A 537-nucleotide genomic window follows, 5' to 3' on the forward strand; every position below is an offset into this window, starting at 1 on the left:
TAAACTCAGATAAAACTGAAGTTATTGCTCTGGGGCCTAAGCACCTCCGTGACGCATTATCTAAAGATATAGTTTCCCTGGATGGCATCGCCTTGGTCTCCAGCACCACTGTGAGGAATCTTGGAGTTATCTTTGATCAGGACATGTCGTTTAAGTCTCACATTAAGCAAATTTCAAGGACCGCCTTTTTTCACCTACGTAATATTGCGAAAATCAGGAACATCCTGTCTAAAAATGATGCAGAAAAACTAGTCCATGCATTTGTTACTTCTAGGCTGGATTACTGCAATTCCTTATTATCAGGCTGCTTGAAAAAGTCCATTAAGACTCTTCAGCTGATCCAGAATGCTGCAGCACGTGTTCTGACAGGAACCAGGAAAAGAGATCACATTTCTCCTGTCTTAGCTTCTTTGCATTGGCTTCCAGTAAAATCCAGAATAGAATTTAAAATCATTCTTCTTACCTACAAAGCTCTTAATGGTCAGGCACCATCTTATCTTAAAGAGCTCATAGTACCTTACTACCCCACCAGAGCAC

Source organism: Micropterus dolomieu, linkage group LG19 (genome assembly GCF_021292245.1).
Source record: "Micropterus dolomieu isolate WLL.071019.BEF.003 ecotype Adirondacks linkage group LG19, ASM2129224v1, whole genome shotgun sequence".
In the NCBI taxonomy this organism is placed as follows: domain Eukaryota; kingdom Metazoa; phylum Chordata; class Actinopteri; order Centrarchiformes; family Centrarchidae; genus Micropterus; species Micropterus dolomieu.